The 12,892-nt window shown below is 36.6% G+C and overlaps 1 protein-coding gene across 15 annotated transcripts in view; it reads left to right on the forward strand.

Annotated features, from left to right (window-relative positions):
* EPB41L1 (erythrocyte membrane protein band 4.1 like 1) overlaps positions 1-12,892 on the forward strand; it is a 185,176-nt gene that overhangs the window by 41,606 nt on the left and 130,678 nt on the right. The gene's annotated exons all lie outside the window — the stretch shown is intronic.

Genomic DNA, 12,892 nt, shown 5'->3' on the forward strand with positions numbered 1-12,892 from the left:
AAAAAAAAAGAATCTTGTGTGTTTCAAGGAAAGGTTAAGATATCTTATTTTTTAAATTCATTTCTGTATCTCGTGTCCTGTTTCTTAATCAATTTCTTTATTTTCAGAAAATAAAGTATCAAGTAGAGGTAACTTTTTTCCATAAGGTGCAATTGCAATTTTGAGAGTGTGAGGTGAGTGAGGATAATTAGCCATTTACAAAATGATTATTTGGTATGGCTTGTTACAAAAAACAAAACAAAACAAAACAAAACAAAAAACCTAGTCCAGTCAAAATGGGCTCAAAATGCATTCTATCGATAAAGATGATTTGAGAGGGTGGTACTTTGCTTTGCAGCATGTCACTTTTCTATTTTCTAAAACAAAAAGGCAGGGAAGAGGTTTGATGCATATCATAGGCAAAATTGGGATAGAATGGTGCCATGGATCTATCCTGTTTTCTTTTGACATTGTTTATGCTTTCCAATTTATCATTTTATGTTAATGCAGATCTTTTGACATTCCCAACTCACTTCTTTAACAGGCTGGCAAATGGAAAGAGTGTAATCTTTTGATAAAATACTTTAAAAAATATTTGTAGGCTTGCTATGAGCCAGTGGGAATCTAAAATTGTGGGTAAAATGGAGGAGATTACCTCTACTTGAAAGCAAAGCATGACTTCAGACAGAATAGTTATCCCACAATTCAAAAAGAGCCCTACAATATTACATTTCAAACAAAAATAATACAGGTAGTCTTCAACTTACAATTGAGCCCAAAATTTCTGTTACTAAGTGAAACTTTGGTTAAGTGAATTTTGTCCCATTTTATGACTTTTCTTGCCATAGTTGTTAAGTGAATCACTGCAGTTGTTAAATTAGTAACATGGTTGTTCAATGAATCTGGCTTCCCCATTTGAGTTTGCTTGTCAGAAGGTCGCAAAAGGTGATCACATGACCCTGCAACCATCATAAATATGAGTTGCCAAGCATCTGAAATTTGATCACATGACCCTAGAAATAGTGCAGTTGTTCTAACTGTAAAAAATGGTCATGTCACTGTTTTCAGTGCCCTTGTTAACTTCAAACAATCACTAAATGAACTGTTGTAAGTCAAGGTTTACCTGCATATGTCGTGAGTTTTGACCATTGAAATAACTTTACATACATATTTATGTGTAAAAATTTCTTCAGTAACTATTGTTGGCAGGGTAACTGAAGCAAAAATGCATTGACTTAGATTTGAATGAATCAATGAGACATCATTTTAACCAGATAAAACTTTCTAGTTCACATTCTTAAAAGTCCTCCCCTTGCTGGTTATTATCTGCTGCTCTGGTGGTATACATTGCTACCAAAGTCTTAGAAATGTTTAGAAGTTGAGTTAGGTAGAACAGCTGTTAGTCATCATTTTTTCCAGTGTTTATTCTAGAGCAGCCTCACTTCCTGGTAATACTTCCAGTTATTAATGAAAAACAAAAACAAAAGGAAAATACACAGTAAAGCTTTATGACTGCATACTATAAGAGAAGAATATTTGGGGAGTGATATACTCTGATTCAGAGTTTTATATCTCCAGGACATCTGTATGTTGTTCAGGAAATTATTGAAGGCCTGAGAAAATAACAAGAACAACAAACCTGGGGACAGGGCAATTATGGAGCCTACTTTTGTTCTTTTGCTTATTTTCTTTTGATCTTGGATTACTTTTCTGATTTGTTGTATCTTTTATATGTATTTTGGTTTCTGGATGTACTAGTTTTCCTGTACCTGGTGTTTAACATTTTTTAAAACCAGCCATTACAATGACGTTAAAAAAAATACTGCAACATTTGGATTAAATTTTTACTCAGTATTATCTCTAGGCATAACATCTGCATTGCCAAAGGGACTTTGAAACCATCTTTCTGGAGTGTTTAGTCATACAGCATCAAATTGACTTCGCTGAGATAGCACATCTTAAAAACTTTAGCCCCAGCCGGAGTAAGAATTTGGGTTTAAGACTAAGGTCTCTCATTCAGGTTTATATAGGTGCAATCAGTTTATACTCAAATCTTAAGCAGACTGCATGTAAACCTTTTCCCAATCTTTCCATTTTCCAGCTGTGTGGACTTCAATTGTCTCAGTTCCCAATAATGGTAACGCTGGCTGGAGAAATCTTGCAATTGAAGTCCCTGTATTCAGAGAGTATCTAAGGAATAGATAGATTACTGTATGTGTCATCAAGTTCTTGTCAGTTCTTAGATTTTCTCCATGAAAAGGGAGGACAGTTGCTTTAAACGTGTTTGCATCACAAAATGCATGAGTTCTTTCATCAATATACAAAGGACAACATTTGTAAACAAGGAACTAGACCTGCTCCTGACCCTCAGTATTTCAGTCATGGCTTTCTTTCTAATCCCTTTCAGTCCTAATGCTATTAAATATGCAGAAACCCTTTTATTTACCACTTTATGATAATGTCTGTGGCAGGGGGCGTAAGCATTAGTGACAAGATGTGCATCATGCAAATATGAAAGGCTGTGGTTTGTGTCATGATATTTTTGCACATGTTTTATCATCACAGTATATACCAGATGCCTGGGGCTGGAAATTCATACATCATTTGTTATAACCACTCTACTGAATAAACTTAATTTGGCAGTGATCATGCAACACAGTAAACCATAAATCATATTTTACGAAGTAGAATTTCTGAGTTCCCACATCCAGACCAAGTGAAAACTAAATGGCTTAAAAATGTAACTCTAGCTTAATGTGATATCGAAATTCAATCTGAATGATATTTTTTCTTCTGATTTTTTTATGCTTCACTGTGCCAGCCTTGCTCAGTGTGGTTCAGTGATTCACGACTGATATCTTATTTCTTTTAATTATAAGAAGATGATAGCACAAAGCTCACTTCAACTTTGCACAATGTTCCCTTCCAAATCTAGTCTTCTCTGCATGTGTTGGGCAATGTACTGTCTGAATTTTCAGTTAGAATGGAATTTTTGGAAGTTGCCATTCCAATACCCAATTGATATTGTTTCTGCTAACATTTTTTCCATCCTCTCTGCAGAGGAAAGGAGGCATCAAATAACTTCCACTGAATCTTTGAGAGAGTCAAAACTCCATTAAGAAAGAGGTGGGGAGAAGGCCTACTATAATGTTTTATTTCTAATGCAATTCCCTCTAAAGAATTCAGCAACTCTTAATGATATTAAGTCTGCTTGTGGTAAAGGATATTTTTGAAAAATCCAGAATTAATATGCAGAATATATTTTAAAAGCATTTATTTGCAATGGTAAATTTAGATGTGAATTAGCTTATCATAATAATTGTGAATATGATTTTCTACAACTGCGATATTAAGGGAATCCTTCCTTCCTCAAGTTGCTGCTAACCGTATTCGTAATTGCGTGGTTTTCATGCTGCTTTTGTCCACAGGAGAGCATACTCAAGGAAGGTTGGGAGGGAAGAACAAAAATCATTTTGTGTGAATTCATTCTCCATTCTGCATAGGCCAGTGTAATCCAGCTGTGAATGTTAGAAAGGATGAGAGGGAGGGCTCTTTTGGCGCAGGCTGGAGTTGCATTCTGTGACAGATAGTTATTTTTCTACAGCTGTGTTCCTCAATTATAAAGCAAGATAACATTTTCTCTCTATGATAGGGGTACTAAGTTCAATTAACGTTCATCTAGAATTGTGAAGCATTTCATTTTTTAGCATTGGGCTAGATAAAAATAGCCAGCCAAGCCATGTTGCATTTTTTAAAATCTGAATTCCAGGCATCCATTTCTTTGTATACAACTTCAAGCTGCTACATGCAAACTAGAACAATGCTACAGCAGTTTTTCTCAATTAATTTGAAAAGGAGGGCAGCTTCTTTTCTCTAATGCGTTCTTTAGGGACATCATTTAAAAGAACAAATTGCTGGAGATCTGTTAAATATTAATACTGGTAGAGAGAACATTTGGGGGGGGGGAACAGAAGATTGTTTGTAGAATTTATGTAAACATGTTATGTATTAATCTCGCTCCTCTTCCAAATGAAACAGGGCTGGGTATAACTACAGGTCCCCAGTTATAACCAGCTCCATTTTAAGGAATGGATTTGGCTTACTTAAAAACTTTTATTGAATTTCATATCTACATCGGAGGTTTATTCATGCAGGATTTATGACCAGTATTCTACCTTTGATACCAGCCTTCCCCAAACTGGAAAGCCTCAACGGTGAAGACTTCTTCTGGTATTATCAATATCCTGGGACAGGCAAAGGATGGTTAAAACTTGAGGATTCACAGCTATCATGGGAATGTTATGCATTATAGCTGGTGGCCTTCCTAGTTTAGAAAGTTATGTCTGATGGTTTTAGGTAATGTCAGCATATATTCTCAGATATATGATTCATCCAAATGACATTTATTGAATAAGCCATAATGGCTTGGTTCACACATAAAAACTATGATAAATCAAACAAACTATTTTGTGATTTAATCCAATGTATGAACCTATTTTCATATATCAGTGTTTTTCATCATTTGCAGCGTTAAAAACTAGATTTCACTACAACAACCTGGTTCTAATTTTATGAAATACTTATAATTACCTTAGAATTGCTTAACTGCAGTTGCCAAACACCAACTCAAAGAGAAAGTGTCTGAAGGTAAAACTAAGGCTGGGTTAGACTTTCGTAGAAAACACTTTTAAATCAAAAAGTTTGCTTGATTTTGATTTAGTGTTATGTCTGAAGCAAGCCATTATGGCTTTTTCAGTAAACCACAGTCAGGAGAAAGTATGTCTAAGAATAATGAATGAATTCAGGTTATATATATACCTACATTGCAACAAATATACAGTAATTCTATATGTTGCAGAACCTGGCAATTTGAATGGATGGGACTCAATGGAATGGTGTGGCTAAAATTATTGTCCTATTTTGGGAGAAATTGTTGGGTTAAGGCAAAATAGGCATCCAGTCAACCCATTTTAGGGTCTTGAATTTTTAAAACCCTTCTTAAACCTTGTCTTCTCCCAACTCCTTCATTCTGACCAAAACAATTGGCCTCATTCCATCCAGGATGCTACGAACACTAAAATGATACTGGCTGAGGTGATGAGGACATCTGCTGTAGGTTACAACCCTGTGCTAAGGACTATTAATCTTGCTAAAGAATTTTCCATTGTTGCTAAAGTATAATTCCCCAGTGTCCTTTCAGCTAGATCATACCATAAGACAGTATTTATATGGAAAAGCGGCTGAATGGTTTTAAAAAGTTTAATCAAGAAATAAATAAAAATACCTTGTCTTGTATTTTTTTTTTTTTTGCTTCTGATATAAGAGTGACTGCTGTCGTAAAGGTTAATGAACAGGAGATTTACTGTGCATGAACATATACCGGTTTTTGCTGCAAATCGATTTAATAAAACAAAGTGAAGCTTTGTGTGAGTAGCCTCAAGGGGTATGGATTGTATTGTTCATCAAGGAAAATCAATCCAGCAACATTGATTTGCAATTTTGAAAAGCCCTCCTTGATCCAGTTTTTACAAAAGTAATGAATGGAGTATAATGAATCAGTATCTTATTGACAGTGGGAGGATGCTGGAAACCTGAAAATAAGATTGAATTTAAAAACAAAAGCTTAAAATTATTGGTATGCGTATGCTTTAAAGTAAATAGTTTGATATTTTATTAGCAATGTCTGCCTATACTGTTCTTATTTTCATCAGGTTCAGTGTTCGTTCTTTTTTTAAAAAAAATACCATCTGCACAATTGTCTATGGAGATTCTGAGACATCCAGGTCATGGTTGTCCTGAAGGTGCTTTTTTCACGAGGCAACTGCACTTTCTTGTTTTTTCTTTGAAGACATTTCGCTTCTCATCCAAGAAGCTTCTTCAGCTCTGACTGGATGGTGGGGAATGGCAGGATTTATATTCCTTGCAGATAGCTGGTCATTTGCATTCTTTTAGTGAGGCGAGGTTATCGTGCAGGAATACAAGCTAATTTGAGGGCTAATCCACATGGAGCTCCATTTCCATCTGTCCTGTTTGCCTAAAATGGACGTTCTGAAACTTGAGCTGGCCACAAACAAGGAGTATATAACGGAGTGGTGGCCCTTTGAGAGCTGTATGCAATGATATTTCATTTTGATGTATGCCAATTGGTATACATTCAAAGTAACAATAAAGTTGTTATTGTTTGTTGAAGCCCCTGGAGCAGTGGTTCTCAACCTTTTTAATGCCGCGACCCCCAACCGGTCGTAAGTCGAGGACTACCCAACCGGTCACAATGGGACTTTTGGTGGGCTCAGCAGGGCAGAGACAGCCTGGACAATTCCTATTGGCTTTTGAAAGCCAATGGAATTAGACTTTATTCAAGAGAGTCTATTCTATTGGCTTTCAAAAGCCAATAGAATAAAAGGGAGTAGCACAGCTAAGGAAAAGGGGAAAAAAATGGCAGACTGCGTTGTTTGGCGACCCCCGTGAAATGGTGGTTCGACCCCAAATGGGGTCCCGACCCACAGGTTGAGAATCACTGCCCTGGAGGCTTATCTGTATCTTCAGGGTCACCTGAATAGTGCAAATGGGTGTGGAGCCTTCTTGGAACCATTGAAAGGACTGTGTTGTAGACTGGAAATAGATGATATTGTATCCCTCCCCCTCTGTTGAGAGAGGGCTATTCAATTTTGACATAGATGGCCTCTTTGACCCCTCATGCAAATGACCAGCTGTCTGCAAGGAGTATAAATCCTGCCATTCCCCACCATCCAGTCAGAACTGAAGAAGCTTCTTAGATGAGAAGCGAAACGTCTTCAAAAAACAAACAAGAAAATCCAGTTACCTCGTGAAAAAAACACCTTTGGGAAATCTGCATTATTAAGATATTTTTGATACATTTATTACAGGGCAATCTTTTAGCTGGTGCTGAAAACCAGAACCTGGTATTTTAAGGCTTGTTCTAGGACTCCTATAGATCATGAAAAAAAGAAGCATTTGTGGTAGACATGGCTGAAGACAATGTGTATCCTGCTTCTCTACTTGTAAAAGTCTGAAATGTGAACTGATTCCCATTGTTTAGAACAGTGTTTCCCAAACTTGACAATTTTAAGGCATGTGGACTTCAACTCCCAGAATTCCACAGCCAGCATGGAATTCTGGGAGTTGAAGTTCTCATGCCTTAAAATTGTCAAGTTTGGGAAACACTGGTTTAGAATAACAGGCGATTTGGAGAGATTTTGAGATTGCTGGGAGAAAGACTGTATGTACAGAGTTTTGCTTTCTAGAAATGCGTAAATATAATAAAATGATACAAATATTTACTTGCCTATCTTATGCTGTTGCCAGCGGTAAGCAGACATTGTAGGTTTTAAATCAGTGAAAAAATCTGTAGTTTAGCTTAGAAAAGTTCTTAGTGAATTGGCCCTTAGATTCCTTTTTCCTTCATGATAGATCAACTGTCTGTTAAAGTTTTAGATTGTGTTTGTTCAGAGACATTTGTTTCCAACACTCAAAGTAAAAAAATGTAGAGCATTGCAATTTTAAGTAGTCTACATATATACCCTCCCACTGCTTGCTATGTGGGGATGGGTAGGAGGGGATTTTTGAAAAAAAAAAGTCAAAGTGTAGCAGACTTCAACTCTGGCTGGGGAATTGAAAGAAAACACATATGGATGACATCACGGTGGATCAATCAGCTATAGATTAAACATGCTTGAACAGCAGATTCTAGGAAAAAATCAAGAAAGTAGGAAGAATGTTTTACTGATAATAAGAAAAAACAATTGTGTATTTATAACAGTCATTTTTCATCTGAGAAATCATTTCTCTCATTACTGTATATACAATAGAAAGCTTGTCTCTGTATATTTGCAATAACTTGTCTTGTACCAGTTCCTAATACAGAATATGTGAATGAGCTGCTTACAAGCAATTTCATTTTTAAAAAGCCACAAAAAACATATACATATTTGAATATTGTTTTAATTTTACAGTGGAGATGATTGCATGTATTTGAGCATCGTTGTAACTCTTAATACGTTCAGCCACATTAACTAGCTGAAAGAGAAACAGCTATTAGGATCATAGGGAGGGAGAGAAGGAAGAAACTACAGTATTCTGTATTTCTGGTTAATGTGCATATATTATTTAAATTATATTTGTATAGTCACGGTTAGGATACAACAAATAAAAGTAATTTTTCAACTCCCCCACTCCGCAAAAAACATTTTAGTAACAAAAATAATGAGTTATGCAAACAAAAACCCATGCTAATATCTTCTGTGTCATAGTTTCACACTGAGTAGCATTTAGACATTAACTAGAAGCTTTGCAGAATATCGTATTGGGGCAAGTGTTATATTTCTATAACATTGGGGCAAATTGTTTAAACAAATAAACATCTTAAATTAGAAAGTGGCAAGATGTTCAGTTACCTATATAGTTGTGTCTGTGTGCTGATTTACTGTATTTATCCTTGTAAGAGGAAGACAAATCCAGGATTCATAGCTGGACAATACATTGTTGGGATCAACCAAAATGGGGCAAAAGAATATATAATATTTCACATTTATATACTTGAAAGTTTAGATGGAGGGCTTGCTAGGGTGGAGGTGCTGAATATATACCAGAAGCACCCAGAACTTAAGCAAAACCTGTTTGTCTAGATTATTCAGGTTGAATCTGAATAGTTCTCAGGGCCATGGGATGGGAGGCTGGGCGTGGGTGTGGGTGGGGAAGGGATCCTGATAGAGAAAAGGGGAAGGTGGTATAGGAGGGCATTGTGTTGGTGACAGGCATGGGAAGGAATGGAGGGAGACAGAGTGATCTACTCTTGGGGAAGATGGCACTCATGTTTAATATTGATGCTGCATTCTGTCCCCTGTGCTCAACCCATATTAACCCCTGTTACACCATTTATTTGGCTCCTTGTTTTCCTCCAGGTTGAATTCAAGGTGCTATTTATCACTTTTAAAACCCTACACAACACTAATTATTTGCAAGATTACCTCTCCCTAAGAATAGCTGCCTGTTCCAATAGATCAGATAGGGTGGACATGCTCCAGGTTTGCCTCCTGAAATCTTGACAACTAGTGGGATGGCAGAAGCGTGCTGTGGCTGCCCCTACCTTGCTGAACGCCACCAACCATTTAAGAGGACCCACCCTTCTAGCTTTTCAGAAGACCTGTAAAAGGCCAGGCTTTTTACTGAAGCACTGTGATTGAATGGATAGAAGGCTTGAAAAGTGGGTAGCTGAGCCTGTTTGGGACATCCCAAGGGGACGATTAAGGTTTTGTTTTATTTATTTTTATTTATTTATTTATTTTATGAGACTTATATACCACTTTAAGTGCAAGCACTCTCTAAGCGGTGTACACCAGTAAGCAATGTATATATATATATATTTACATTGCCCCCAACAATCTGGGTCCTCATTTTACCTACCTCGGAAGGATGGAAGGCTGAGTCAACCTTGAGCCGGTGAGATTTGAACCGCTGACCGCTGACCTGCTGAACCTGCTGAACACAGTCAGCTAAAGTGGCCTGCAGTACTGCACTCTAACTGCTGCGCCACCTCGGCTCTTATTTTATTATTTACTGCTTTTAGTGTTTTAGGATTGCTTTATTTATAGGTTTTACTGTTGTTGTGAGCCATCCAGAGTTGCTTAAAATTGGCAGCCAAATAATAATTTAATAATTTTATAATCTTATAAAATTATCTCAAGTGCTTTTTCAGGTAAGGTGATACAAAACAGCTTATCATCTCATTTTAGTGTATATGGCCTGGCTGCTAATCTTACTTTCCAGTCTTAGTTATTATTTTTCAGACATACATGATGAAGATAATTATTCCCAGTTTCTTAATTAATAGAACACAGACTTGCTGCATGCTGATGACATCTAATTCCAAGGCTAGATGGTTTCTCCCAATAGCTTCATATTTTATTAATTACATTGGGGATAATTACATGAAATCCTAGCAAATGAAAAATCTACTTCCCTTGAATAATGCTTGATGGCTATAGGACATATCCAAACAGCTTTTTTGGCAATGGTATGAAAACTGTTTGCCACTGCCTTCTTCTGAAAGATTTATTGTCTTGATTTTCCAGTTCAGTCCACACCCCTGAGATATTTTTGTGGTTTTTAGATGAAACATTAACTAGATATGAAGCTACATAGCTTTTTCAAGGTCAGCCGAGTTTGATTAAGTGCTGCTACTGTTCAGTCATTAAAATAAAATGAAAAGATAATGGTGAAAAAGAAAGCTAACCACCCCTGAATCCTTTTCAAAGAATCATTATGGTTTTCTTAATGTCTCATTTTGTTTTGTTTTTTTAATGTTGTTTTTTCTTGTTGAGCTACAAATAAGGCTTGCTCTAAGAATGTACAGACTAGAGACAGAATAGAACAGGGGTGTCAAACTATCGGCCCACATGCTGAAACCACGCCCACCCCATTGCCGGCAATGGAAAAATGACACGTCACATGACATTGCGAGTTTGACACCCCTGGAATAGAAGGTAGATCAAGTAATGGTTCTTCCAGATGAAGTGGTTCTTCTACATAATATTTTGTTAACTTTCTTAGAAATGGGACACTGGGAACTGGCCTATTCAATAAGTATATGCCTAAAATGCACTTGTCATGCATCTTCTTCAAATATTTAATTTTTAGAGACTGGGATAGGATACTACTTGACATTTCCCAAAAATTGTTAAACTGCGAAGTTTTACCTGAAAACAAGAATATGATACTTTGTTGTGAGATGTGTGGCTATATAAATTGATAATATAAATTAATAAAATCTTTTAGAGGTAGTCATTGACTTATAATCATTTGTTTAGCAACCATTCAAAGGTACAATGCCACTGAAAAAAATGAATTGGAACCAGTCCTCACACTTACGACCATTGCAGCATCCCCATGATCATATGATCAAAATTTATGGTGAAGTGCTGACTGAAGTGCTCAGCTACTCAGGATGTTACGAAACAGCCAAACAATCCACAAACAATAACTCCAACACAGCCAACCAACCCAGCTACAGCAACTAAGCCAGCACTCCACACCCTCCCACCAATATTTATAGAGAGACGGCAGCTCCAATCACACTTTGCTTGCACTAGGACGAAGCCGAAGACCCCAGCCTGAAGATGACGAATGGGACCTCATTGAAACGTCACCAAGATACTCTCAATCTTACATGGGAAAAGACCCGAATATGCCAAGACCTGCATACCTATACCCGTGCTTTGGTTATTCGGGTTTTGTCCCACGTAAAATTGGAAGTGTCTTGGCGAAAACCTCAGAAAACAAATTATCTATCTATCTATCTATATCTATCTATCTATCTATCTATCTTTTGGAAATTCTTATTAGAGGCAAGAGATAGGAGTGCTCACGGTAATAGGTAATGAATGATAGGTTCAACCATCTCACCTAGAAGAGTTAGAAAATTGTAATGGAAAGAAATCTATTGAAAACTCCATAAAAATGCAGTCTTTTGTGTCTCTTGAGGAAGCCATTACCTAAACATTCTTACCTGGGAGTAAATTGCATCCAGTGCAATGAGTCTCATGAGTGGTATATAAACTTCTTTGAAATTCCTTTTAGTGTAGCTGTGATAATTTGTTTTGAGAGTGTGTATTATCTCAGGCAGAATATTGTTAAGAGAGTTCAGTATTAGTATATCTCATTATAGATGTTAGCTAAAATTGAGTTATTTCCGAAAGCCAACTTCATAAAACAAATGCATTTGATGTTTGGGTGTTTGGATCTTTGGATTAAAAAATATTCGTCATACTAAGAAAAGTAGCCAGGTATGGTTATGTCATCTGTTTTAGAGGAAGCCTGAGCTGATAGTATTGACATAGACTTTGGCTGCATTCTCACAACATGCTAATCCACCAACCATAGTTAACAAAATAAAATGTTTATTATCATATCACCGCCCAAGTAAAAACATTTTGACACAAATTGCATCCTAGGGGCTACCTTTAGTTTTCCATAGTTCCCACAGAAACATAAATAGCACGTTCCTGATTTAATATGATGGTCATGGGACACACTTAAGACCCATGCACTGTTTGGCTTTAGCTTGGTCATTATGGTTTGTAAACATGGCTTATGGTTTAAATGTATTGTGTGAGTAGAGCCAGAGATATCCTCTTCTCATGTGAACTGGATGAAACTAGAAACTGACAGGGTCTCCTGGTAAGGCATCAAGCAGAGGACTGGTAGTATTCTAGTAAATGAATTCTGCTCACATTAGGGGAATGAAAGCTGGAGAGTATACAAAAGATGAGGTAAATATCCTAGGGAAAGCATGGTTGCTAAGCAACTGGGAAAGAGAGAGACTGCTTGTTGTTGAGGCAGGAACCTCTACTGCTATTTCCATACCAGGGCATTGTGACCTCCTGGTTAATAAATGACCTTTATTCAGTGGATATATGCAAGAGGAGAGGATTTTTTTTAAAGATTTAAGGTGTGAAATTTTGATCACCTGACCTCGGCAGGTTGGAGGTGTGTGGCATAAATATGGAGTCCTTCTCAAACATGCATCATAGAGGTCTTTCTCTATTGCTGAATTTGTATATCATGATTTTTTGACTTAATGTGATATATGAACTCAACCATAGCAATTTTCAGACCATGTTATAACAGTGGATTAGGTCACTATTACTTTCTCATATAAGAATGGTTAATAAACCTGTGATTTAATGGGATGTGAACCCAGTTTGTCTTCCTACTTCTAAATGTTTATGTTTTAAAAATGCTAAGGTATCTTTACAGAGGACATATAATATAGAAAATCAGATGTGTTTACAATTGTATGATCATTGAACTCTGAACTATTATAAAAACTTAACTTTCTATTGAAATTAAAACTCAGAGTTCCCCTCAGAAAATTGCAGAAATAGTGTCATACTAA

Source organism: Crotalus tigris, unplaced genomic scaffold, assembly GCF_016545835.1.
Source record: "Crotalus tigris isolate CLP2741 ecotype Arizona unplaced genomic scaffold, ASM1654583v1 scf7180000024281.4978605, whole genome shotgun sequence".
NCBI lineage: Eukaryota > Metazoa > Chordata > Lepidosauria > Squamata > Viperidae > Crotalus > Crotalus tigris.